The sequence below is a fragment of the Lycium barbarum genome, chromosome 10 (assembly GCF_019175385.1).
Source record: "Lycium barbarum isolate Lr01 chromosome 10, ASM1917538v2, whole genome shotgun sequence".
Taxonomy (NCBI): Eukaryota; Viridiplantae; Streptophyta; class Magnoliopsida; order Solanales; family Solanaceae; genus Lycium; species Lycium barbarum.
In genome coordinates this window covers 14,086,464-14,098,269 of record NC_083346.1, presented here as the reverse complement: position 1 = coordinate 14,098,269, position 11,806 = coordinate 14,086,464, and the positions used below count along the sequence as shown (strand labels likewise).

The 11,806-nt window shown below is 36.8% G+C and overlaps 1 pseudogene; it reads right to left on the bottom strand.

The window, feature by feature from the left end:
- Positions 1–488: 488 nt before the first annotated feature.
- Positions 489–7,248, bottom strand: LOC132612748 (uncharacterized; annotated as a pseudogene).
- Between the last annotated feature and the right edge of the window lie 4,558 nt (positions 7,249–11,806).

The following is an 11,806-nucleotide window of genomic DNA, read 5'->3' as shown; positions in this document are numbered from 1 at the left end:
AGATGTTGAAAGCGTTCATGTGACATGCTGTAACAAGGGACAGAACTTATAAGTAAAAAAGATATTTTGTTGTTACCGTGCAATGACTACTTTTTTTTTTCTTATCTGAAGCGACAAATTGAGGATCTTATCGGTTAGAAATATTTATTACAGTGCAATAAATATTGTTAACCAATAAGATCCTCAACTTGCAACTCCAGGTAAGCAAAAGGAAGACTAGCACTTAAGCACTATCAATTACCTGCCGAAATAGACTAGTACTTACTTTTGCCATAGGCAGGAGTTAAAGATGCAATTCAGCTGTGTTTTGCAGTGATAAGATAGTGGACAAATGAGGCCGTAACAGCACCCATTTCAACTCTTAATAATGAACAGATGAATTTTTTAGAATGGAAGAACTAAGCAATATAAAGAAAACAAAGATTAATAATAATAAGATTACTCAAGGAGCATGGAGATAGAAGCAGTAACCTGATTACTGCAGCTACTTCGGAAGAGAATAGTAATAAATTAGCATTACAATAGAAACATCAATGCAAGTGCCCAAGTAATTCTACAACATTCTTAGCTACAATATACAGAAGAGAAAACTTATAGCTACAACTACAAAAAAAAGAAGCGATTTACTTCGCTAGGCAGCCTCTACTTTATGGTATCCACAGCATTTAATATAAGAACACTGCTAACAAATTCATCAAGACCTTCGAAAAACCCAATTACTTCAACAGTATCATCCTCTCCCTCTCCCGCTTCAAACTCTCGGCTCATCTGAACTGTGGGCTCTTCAACCTCATCACTGAACTCAACATTCAAATCCAAATTGCCGAAGTGTTTTGCAATCCTCCCAGGTTGCCTTCATGTCTTTCTTGCGACACCTCTGTTACTTGAATCAACTGTTTCAACATGGGAAATTTCTACACCACCTTGAGTTGCTAAACCATCTTGCAAATTGACATCATTATTTCCTTCAACAGTTTTTGCCTTAGCAGCTTGCTGTTTCATGGCATTTTTACTTGGGGTTCCAGTCCTTGCAGTCTTTCGCTTCCCATTCTTTGCTTTCTTCCTCTCCTTATTCAGATTCCAATCCTCATCAGACTCCTCACCTGACTCCGGTACCTCAACAAACACATCATCATCATTGAAATATATTCTTGGAGCAAAATGTTTTCGTCCACCCCCAATTATCAATCCACCAGCATTATGCGAACTGCCAAGATTATTCACATTACTCTGTCCTCCAACAGCACGATTGTTTACATTGCTCCCTCCATCCCTCCCAAATTGAGGACAAGCAAGCATGGGCGAAAATGGAGACCAGCTTGAATCATTATCTATATTTCTATCAAAATCCTCCAAAGACAACCCGAAAGGCATAAATCCCCAACAACAAAAATTAATTTCTTTTCCATCAACAATTGGAGGCGGCGACGCAATTTTTACAGCTTGAAAAGCCTTCCTACAATTTTGACACCTCAAAGTACAATCAGTATAATCCAAAGAGTACTCATACATAGTATAACAATAAGGACATGCAGTCCAGAAACTGGGTATCCTCTCACCTGATGCATCTGCATTCCCTTCTTTCTCCTGCACATTATCACTAGTACTTGCAGACTTATTTCCATTGTTCCCCACCACATTCTCATTTCTCGCCGTCTCCGGGGGCTGTTGATTCCCATGCTGCTCTGCAGAAACCACCACAGGTTCTCGCCCTTGTGTCGAGCTCAACCCGATACCAAATGGTGGGTTTTCTCTATTTAAGCTTCTCACAGAGGTTACCGGCTGTGGTTGGTTCAAACTCAAGAATGTCGCAGGTTGTTCATCTGTGTTCGAAAATGAGATAGAAGTCACAGGTTGTGTATGTTGTTGTCTCATAAATGTTACAGATTGTTGAGGTTGCTGCTGGTCAATGTCCGAGCATGCCATAGAGGTCACAGTTTCTTATTCACGAGTCAGAAATGTCACTGGATCAGAAATTCCAGCTTGTGGGTCCCTACTAAAGCTTACTCCAGCAGAATGTGACCCTTGATTATCCCCTGCCATTAGAGATGAGCAAATTAAGTAAAATAGCGTCCACTGACCACCTTTTAATCTTATCCTTGAAAAATAACAGTTGTCGTGGAGTTTCAAATTCCACATGTGGAACTCCAAATGTCCTAGAATTTCACTTGTGGAATTTAAAACTCCATGACAATGGCTATCCCTCAATTGCATCAACTGAAAAGTGGTTATTTGTAAATTTTATCAATTTAATTATAGAGTAAAATAATGTCTACCTATCCAGATTAATGTAATAAAAACCACAGGACAATAGAAGGTACAGATCTAAAATGAATATATATCCAGTTTCTAGTGTTTAGTTAGGATGTTTTAAATAAAGCTCGTACAAAATGCTCACCTTGATCTTGAGTAGGCATATTCATAAACAGTATCAAATGGGATGAAATTGATTTTCCCAAAGAATGGGTCATAGAGGAAGAATATCATGTCTCCATTGGAGGTCTTCATTTTCAATGAGAATTATTAATTCTCTATTGTCATTTTGTTTAAGCCCAACAGAAGAAGGATAATATGCCACCTTCATATTCCAGTGCCCTTACTGAGGATGATCATGAGGATACTGACTCATATGAACAAAATGACAATAGAGAATTAATAATTCTCATAGAAAATGAAGACCTCCAGACTACTGATTCTATTATCATCAGTTTCTCTAATTTGATAAGTAGAAGCTTTAGATGGAGATTTGACACTATAATCGACGGGTGAAATATAAGAATGACATGAAGAATTTGATCTAGTTAGTCTAGATCTAGTGCTGATACTATGACTTTCAGCTATTGAAGGTTTTAATAAAGTCTTTCTATATGAAAATCCTAATAGGAAACATTCATGGTTTATAAAAATATGTGCCACTGTTTATAAACAGGGCATTCCAAATTGGTATTGTCAATGGTGGATCAATTATGGTCCAACTGTAAAACTTTACCAGAACCCTTTAAAAGTTTATATACTGAATGGGTTGAAGTTTCTCCAAAAATTATAGATTTGGAGACTAATACTACGTTCTTTGAAGGAATTGCTAATATGTATTTCATCATTGAATTCTCTATCACATGGATCATGAAATGGTATGTAGAAGTGGGTAATACCCCACAAAATATTCCTTGCCCACACAGGATTTTTTATACAAAATTCTGGAAGAATTTAATACAAAAATCTGCTGATGGAACTATTCCTGGACAAGAGTTAATAGACCAGATTGAGACTACAATAGCCAGTTATAGAGACTCAATTCATTCTAGACAAAAGGAAATTCTCAGTCCCTTCCAGCATATTGCTAGAAAAATTCAAATGAAAAAGGGAGTTATACCCCCGAAGAAATGATAGCCACATACATGGAAGAATTTAAAAAAGATTTAATGCAGAATCTTAATATGGAAATTCCCTCAGATGCATCCATGGCATCAGCTGGTCATACTAAGATAATGAAGATGATGACACAAATATTTTAGCAAGAGAATCTCAAGATCCTAATGATAATGAGGATTTTACGCAATTCATGGCTCAGTTCAAAAGACAACAGGAAGAATCTTCCAGCTCATCAAAAGATCGGGGAAAATCCAAGATGAAGTGATGGGTGGACCCCGCCACAATAAAGTAGAGGAGTTTGTTTTTAGTAATCATTAGACTTTACTTTTTCAGTAGTTTTTTTTTTTCAGTAATCATTAGACTTTACTTTTTCAGTAGTTTTTTTTTTCAGTAATCATTAGACTTTACTTTTTCAACTTTTATTTTAGGCTTTAGCTGAGATTTCCAAAAGGAATCTCTTTTGCTTTTTATCATGTTGACCATTTGTCGGCCATCTTTATCTTTTTAATTTTGTCGCCTTTTGTACTGATCCATTATATAAGGACCATTTAGTCGCAATAGAAGGCAGGTTTCCACAGACCCCCTTCTCTCTCTACTTGTAAAATACTCTCTTTAAATAAAACGCTTGTTGTTTATTATCTCAATCTCTGCTGAGCACAACTGTTATCTCTATGTAATTTTCTTTTATTCTGTTTTGATTTAAATTTTAACTTACATACTCATATTTAGCCTAAATGACAAGCTGAAAATCTTGTGTTGGACTATATCACACTAGACTACTAGGTAGTATAGTGAAAATGCTTTAATTAGCTAAGATTCACCAAAGATGGTACTGAGGTCAGGCAGAGAATAACCCAGGCAGACTGTTGGGGTCTATGAAAACCTGCCTTCTATTGTGACTAAATGATCCTTATATAATGGATCAATACAAAAGGCGATAAAATTAAAAAGATAAAGATGGCCGATAAATGGCCAACGTGATAAAAAGCAAAAGAGATTCCTTTTTGAAATCTCAGCTAAAGACTAAAATAAAAGTTGAAAAAGTAAAGTCTAATGATTACTAAAAACAAACTACTGAAAAAGTAAAGCCTAATGATTACTAAAAGCAAACTACTTTACTTTATCTTTTATAAAAAGGTATGTTTTATAAAAGCAGATTCTTGTGGCGGGGTCCACCTATCACTTCATCTTGGATTTTCTCCTATCTTTTGATGAGCTGGAAGATTCTTCCTGTTGGCTTTTGAACTGAGCCATGAATTACGCAAAATCCTCATTATCATTAGGATCTTGAGATTCTCCTGCTAAAATATTTGTGTCATCATCTTCATTATCTGTAGTATGACCAGCTGATGCCATGGATGCATCTGAGGGAATTTCCATAGTAAGACTCTGCATTAAATCTTTTTAAAATTCTTCCATGTATGCGGCTATCATTTCTTCTAGGAGTATAACTCCTTTTTTCATTTGAATTCTTCTAGCAGCATGCTGGAAGAGACAGGGATTTTTTTTTTTTTTTTGTCTAGAATGAATTGAGTCTCTATAACTGGCTTTGTAGTCTCAATCTGGTCTATTAACTCTTGTCCAGGAATAGTTCCATCAGCAGATTTTTGTATTAAATTCTTCCAGAATTTTGTATAAAAAATCCTATGTAGGCAAGGAATATTTTGTGGGGAATTACCCACTTCTACAAACCATTTCATGATCCATGGGATAGAGAATTTAATAAAGAAATACATATTAGCAATTCCTTAAAAGAACGTAGTATTAGTCTCCAAACGTATAATTTTTTAAGAAACTTCAACCCATTCAGTATATAAACTTTCTAAATGGTTCCCATCTGGGCATATAAAATTCATTGCCACCTTCATATTCCAGTGCCCTTACTGAGGATGATCATGAGGATACTGACTCATATGAACAAAATGACAATAGAGAATTAATAATTCTCATAGAAAATGAAGACCTCCAATGAAGCAATGAGCCTTGGCAAATAATGCAAAGGTATTTTGACCAAGCGTCATACGCTACAAGTACTTATAAATATCACATGAATTATGAGCTGGTTCTTTCATCTTTAGGATCAGCAGAATTTCAACATTTCTACCCTGCTGATAGCAAAAGAGTTTATAACTTTTCAAAAATCATTATAAAAAAGATTTTCTCGTGGTGTGCATTCAAACTGGTTATTGAAGGAAAACCTAGCTCTTTGTCATACATACTTTTTCTGAAAGGATTAGAAAGAACTGAGAATGCATCAACAAGTAAACGAAAAGCCTGATCAGAAAAGGGGAAATTGTTGTTCTGAGGGTTTAAAAGAAGATTAAATCGGCGATATTGTTCGTCTATGAATTCGGCATTTTTGGTTTGGTTATTAGGGATTTGGAGGATAGAGTAGTAATCAAAGTGGTGGTTGTTTACACGTTTCTCGCCAGCGATTAAGGTATCGACGATCCCGAGTATTTGGTCGGTAGAGAGTGCTAATGTCGTGTCGGATTCACGGGCACGGGTCACGAATGATTTGCTACTTACTAGATCATGATTTGTTAAGAGATTTTTGGCAATTGATAGCCAACGTAAGGCTTCGGGTCGGTTTGTTGAGAGGCCATTGATGAAGAAGGGAAGCTCCATTAGGGTTTTAGGTAGGAGCAGGCGTTCAGTATTCGGTTCGGTAGGTGATTAGACAGGATATGGCACAGTTTCAGCTCACCGAGGACATGACCTTAGATAGGAGGTTGTGGAGGACTCAAATTAGGATAGAAGGCTAGGAGCCCGTTTGGATTGGCTTACAGCTTAAAGCTGTTTGCAGCTTATAAGCTGAAAAAAATAAGTTGGGGTATCTAGGTGGCTTCGGGTCGGTTTGTTGAGAGGCCATTGATGAAGAAGGGAAGCTCCATTAGGGTTTTAGGTAGGAGCAGGCGTTCAGTATTCGGTTCGGTAGGTGATTAGACAGGATATGGCACAGTTTCAGCTCACCGAGGACATGACCTTAGATAGGAGGTTGTGGAGGACTCAAATTAGGATAGAAGGCTAGGAGCCCGTTTGGATTGGCTTACAGCTTAAAGCTGTTTGCAGCTTATAAGCTGAAAAAAATAAGTTGGGGTATCTAGGTGGCTTATCCTTTCACCATAGTAGCTGTAGTTTTGCTCATTTGTTTATTGCCATTTGATTTCTGCATTTGATTGCTGCTTATATTTGTTGGGCCGTTGTACTTTGGTTATCTTATTTATCTATAGTAGTTAATGCTCCTTTCTTTCCGGACTGTTCTACCATGACTTTCTCGCTTTTGTTATTCCTTGTTTTCATATTGTTTTCGATATGCTTGGTCCTATCTGACCTTTTGTCTTGTTTTCCTCTCTTGAGCCGAGGTCTGCGTACACTCTACCCTCCCCAGACCCCACATGGTGGGATTATACTGGACTTCTTGTTGTTGTTGTTGTTGTTGTTGGGTTCGGTAATCCGGTAATCAGTAATTGAACGTAGATACCAAATACCGAACTTTCAAACTTCGGTTCGGTAATTCAGTAATCGATAAATCAAACTTCGGCTCGGTACGGTATTCGGTAATACCATATTGAAGTCGAATTCCACTGGTAGCCGCTTTAAGTTGGGACACACAACACTGAGTCTTCTTAGCAAAACTATGCTACTAGTTTTACTAGTAAAAGTGGTGTACACTAAATTAAAATGAAGTTCTGCATAACCAGAAGCCAAAGAAATATACTGTGCAAATTACCGCTAAAAGAATATTCGATTTACAAAACTAAGTCCAAGACAGTTCCTTCAATTACACACTAAACATAATACAGTTCTCCCTATCAATAGATCGAATAGGGCAAGAAAACACAAGTAGAAGAAGAAATCGACACTAAAACACAAGAAAATGAACTTACACTTTTGAATCGCCGGCGGAAGATCGGAACTTTGCGGTGAAATTAGCTAAGGAAAGTATAGAAAGAGAGGCAATGGGGGTGGGTATCTATATGGGGGGTGGGTGTATGGGGGGTGTGGGGTAGGTGGTCGACTATGGTGTGAGTAAACAGAGAACTGAGAAGTGAGAAGTATGGTGCACATTTGTCTACAGAGAAGAGTAGGGGTGGGCATTCGGTTCTTCGGTTCGGTTTTTTGAAAGTGGACACGGAACACCGAACCGAATTATTCGGTTCGGTTTGGTTTCGGTTTTTTTTTTTTTTTTTTTTTGGCATGGACCTAAAATGGGCTATTTTCTGCTTGTAAAATAGACTTACTTTTTAATTAAAAATGAGCTATTTTATGTTTTTTTTTAATTCAAAATGAGCTATTTCAATTCATCAGAATTCAATTTTCACATGAACTTATAAGAGATCTAAACAAAGTCTATGAGACTGAGCCGAGCAACTTCAACAAAATTGTCGAGCTTATGCAGAAAATGCAAGAATGTCCCAACCACCAAATGATATAGTGCATGAGCTTGCTAGCATGAACTTCATCACTAGAAGCAAAAAAATGTCCATAAACACTAGCAGGCAGCAGCAACAGCCATAAACAAGCAGTAGCAGCAGCAGAAAAACATGAAAACAAGGTACAATCACTAAACAAAACCAGTAGCTTAAAGCCCTAAACTTAAACAAAATCAGTCCATAAACAAAACCAGCAACACAGTCCATAAACAAAACCAGTCCAGTCCATAAACAAACAGCAAATAAGTAGCATAAAAACACTAGTAGAGTATAGACGATTAAGAAGCCATATCCGAAAACTGAGAAATTATAAGGAGAAAATGAAATTACCTTAATTAAGAAATTAAGAAGTGAGGAAGAAAGTGAACTCCGACCGCTGCTGGTGCCTGAGAGTAAGTCTAGGTCGCCGAAAGTGAAGTTAGGTTTGTGAGGAGTCGGACAGAGGAGAGGAAGTGAGGAAATGAAGTTAGGGCTTAGGTTAGGTGAAATGAAATTAGGGTGGGTCTATAGGGATGGGCTTGGATAAACTAATTTGGGCCTGAGAGAGTGAAGTGGACTGAGTGATCTGAGTGTCATAATGAAAAAATTGTATTCATGTGGTAAATCTTCGGTTTAACCGAAATACCGAAGAACCGGTGATCCGGAATCGAACACCGGATTTGTTATTAAAAAAAAACGAAACCGAATTAATTCGGTTCGGTCTGGTTTTTTGGTTTTCGGTGTTTATGCCCACCCCTAGAGAAGAGTAGTAGAAGTAGGGTTCTTGAACGTTATACAGAGAAGTAGAAGTATGGTGGGTGTATTGTATATGTTGGTTTGGTTTGGTTCCTTACTTTGGGCTGAACTTATGATGGGCATTGATGCATGGGCTATTATTAATGGGCCTTTATTTGGTATTTACTTCGGTATTCGGTATTACCAAACGGTATTATTATGTAAAACTGAATACCGAAACCGAAATACCGTATCTTTTAATTTGTTCCCGAAAACCAAAATACCGAAGGCCCCGGTTCGGTTCGGTAATTCGGTTTTCGGTGTTTTATGCCCAGCCCTAGTTTTAGGAAGAAAATGAAGGAAGAAAGGCGGAGTGTTAGAGAGGGAGTGTGTATTTGTGAAATGACATAAAGTCACGTGTTGTTTGCATATTTTGAGAATCCAATATTGCAAATTTGGAATCAATTCACTTGTAATCAGTTCACTTACTGTATTTGTGAAATGACATAAAGTCACGTGTTGTTTGCATATTTTGAGAATCCAATATTGCAAATTTGGAATCAATTCACTTGTAATCAGTTCACTTACCTTTTGAGTTTTTTTAAATAGGAGTATCTATCCGGATGATTCTTTGAATAAAGATGCTTGTATATAGTTTCACATTAGGAAGCAATAGAAGGATCTAATTTCAAGCATAGCAGCTGAGTCGGCTATAGAAGGATCTAATTTCAATTCTTGATGTATGACATTCAAGCATAAAACCTTGAAGTGTGTGGTTTGGGTTCCTTACTATTTTTTGCACTGAATACACCAAAATTCTAAAAATAGCACAGCAACGAGCTTAAAGATCATGGACCTTACATATCAAAGAAAAAGAGAAGGATCAATTGACCAACCACCTCAGTAATAAAGATCTTAAAGTCTTGGATCAACTAATAGACCGGGCCTAATGTGCACAAACAGAGACGCTGGCACAGAGTATCTGTGGCAACAAATTGTGCTCAGCATAGTCTCGAGAAGATCATTACTAGTACAACTGAATCCTCGACAATCAACCACTGTAAAAGTACACAGTATAGACAATCCTAAATCCTTCAAATACAAAGATCTATATGCTTTCTCTCTTCTGCGTAGGTCCTCACTGACATAGGTTTAGCCAAAACGGGAATTTTATCAGTTTCAAACATCACGTGTGCATTTTATTTTTATTTTTATTTTTATTTTTTTGATAAGGTAAGGTTTAATTAAAAAAAACAGTATCAAGATGATACTGCAAGAGAACACAGAAAATGTAGGCTAGATTACATTAGAAACCTAAGCAGTCTAGCATGTCATCAAAATTCATAACAACATTTCCATCTCTCCAATAGTACAACACGTGTGCATTTGACACACAATGCACGAGATCTATAGGATTGGAAGCAAGCCTTGAGGCTGGATCAGCTATCCAACTATCCAATGTCAAGCCTAAGACCCGAGTTCCCGTTCCTCAACCCTAGATTGGCGAGGTCCAGGTTCCATGTTTTGCTTGTTATACTAACAAACACTTTCGGCAAAATTCAATTTTTTTGACATCACTCTGAGTTCATCAAATGTTTTCCCACATCCATGGTACTAGTATTTCACATTTAACTAATCAGTGACATTACAATGGCGAATCCAAAGTGTTAGCTGCAAGTTCACGAGAACCCACTAGCTTTTCCTCAAATACGTATTCAAATATCCACTAAATATCAATAAAAATTTGATTGCGAACCCAATTATTATTGTATATTAACTTGAGGCCTCTGCACAACCCATAAACTCCATATCCTAGATCCGCCTATGAGTGACAAGCAATCATTTTCCATTAAAATTACTCCTTCCGTCCCATTCAAAGAACAATTCAAACATCCTACCTGGCAAGTTTAAAATCACAAGATTCAAAGGACATTTTAATACATTACACGCATCTTTAAATTTAGACCACAAGATTCAAAAGTCTATTTTCATTCCTTAAACTTCGTTGTCCAGTCAAACTAAGACACATAAATTCGGAAGGAAGGAGTAGTAAAATCTCAGCTTTCTACCACTTGTCTAAGGCAAGACAAACAACCCCATTAATAAAGTACACCAATTTAACCAAGGCAAGAGACATACATACATATACAAATGCAAGCTAAACACTACCAACAGCCAATATTATTCCTTGAGTAAAATGATAAGAATTACCATTAGTTTACCTTGAAGAATTTGCCATTCCATGCTTGAGAATCTTGTTGTTGCGTACATAAAAGGGTATCTTTATTTTGATTAGGAAAAGGAAGCACATGGTGAGCAAAACAAGAATAGTAGTTTGCTGCTCCCATAATTTCTTCCAATGGACGAAACCTACTCTCAAACTTACACTCTTTGGTTAAAGCATAAAACGATTTGTGAAGGCGAAAAATTAGAAATGGTCCCTTATGTTTGAGGGTAAGTTTAAAATAGGGAAAAGGATCAAAAATACCCATGGAGAACGCTAATTTGGGTGGGGTGAAATTATTTTTTGTGGGTCGGGACGGGTTATAATATGGGGTATGGGTATTTTTAATTAAATGGGTAATTTTGGTTGAATTGGGGATTTCCATCCACTTAAGGTATAAGTGAACAATTTGGCTAACGGAGGGGTATATTTAATCACTTTGGCTAACGAAGGGCAAAGTTAATCAATAAACTAAAGTAGAGGATATGTTACAGTTTTGGTCTTTTAAGTATGTACTTACAGTTTTGGTCTTTTAAGTTAGCTAAAAATTAGTAATAATTTTAATTTCCGTCAGAGATTTATCAACATCTGTCGGTTAGATTTGATGGGAATGGTGAAAAAAGGAGATTAGCGGGTCACATTTAGAGGTCGATTTTGTATATTTGTTATTTTTAATCTATTTTATAATCTGGTGTAGCTCTTTGAGGTATATTTCTGTTATTTTTTTAAGTGTCTAGTGTAATTTTTTGTGTTGCATATTTTAGGAATTGATAGACTTTCTTGGTGTTTATAGTTAAATCTTCATTTTCATATTTCACTGTCAAACTAACATACAGAGTTCGGTAAATATTTGAGGAGGCTAAAAGTGTTAACTTTGGGAAAACTTAAGGACCAAACTAATTAAGTGCACATACTCTCAAACATGAGTGACCCTTTTTGTCATTTTCTTGAGAAAGTTATTGAACTCAGACATACCCAACGCCCTCCCACAAAGTTGTTTGGGGAGGATCGAGTGTACGCAGATCTTACACCTATCTCAAAGGTAGAGAAGTTGTCTCTG